This window comes from Aegilops tauschii, unplaced genomic scaffold (assembly GCF_002575655.3).
Source record: "Aegilops tauschii subsp. strangulata cultivar AL8/78 unplaced genomic scaffold, Aet v6.0 ptg000530l_obj, whole genome shotgun sequence".
In the NCBI taxonomy this organism is placed as follows: domain Eukaryota; kingdom Viridiplantae; phylum Streptophyta; class Magnoliopsida; order Poales; family Poaceae; genus Aegilops; species Aegilops tauschii.
In genome coordinates, this window is record NW_027332768.1 from 40001 (window position 1) to 40843 (window position 843).

The window sequence follows — 843 nt, forward strand, 5'->3', positions numbered from 1 at the left end:
CGAGGTTCCCGTTCTATTTAACTAACACTAACTGAAGCTAACCGGAAGCTTTCTTCTCATGCGACTCTTGGATCGAAAAGAGGCTGCTGGACTGGACCACGGCTGAAACTGCCAGGCACGGACTAAAAGCTTTTATCAGGGATTCCCGAGTCAAACGACTACCATACATAGCATAGAGCTGGAAGCTGCACTAGTGTACAGAGAAGACTGGATGTGAACACGGGCGGACATTGGCTATGTATGGGGCACTCACTAATCACTATTAGCAGGAAACAACTAGCAGAAAGAAAGATGAACGCACTTTCACTCCTTGCTCTTCAGCACGTACTCACACGAGGGACTCTCAAATCTCTATTTCAGACCATAATCTTTCGATCCCTTTACCGAAGTGATTGATAGCAGGGCTAAAAAATCATAGGGCTTCTTCTATTTTTAGTGTGAACTCACTTCTATTCTATATCAAGATAGGGGCTTCAGTACTTGGCTGACCGCCCGGTGGAAGACCTGGTTCTACCACACAAGGGCAGCTTTCGTAGTCCAGGATTATTTTCCTCATATGTAATTTCACCTCAATGTGGAAATGTCCGATCTTATTCCAAAATAGAAGGTCTTCATGAAGGTCTGTCTTGTTTCAGGAATATAGGTACCGAAGTTCAATAGCGGTAGGTACCAAGGAGAAGACGAGTCAGGGCCGATTGACAAGACTAGCTAGGCTGACCTTCCAGCCATACTCCATCCAATATCGAACGGAAGTGCTAAAGGTTTCATGTGATGCTGACCTCAATGAACCAGACCTCGAGAATTCGTTCATCCCTTCGCTCCGAGGATTGGTCGAGTACTTGG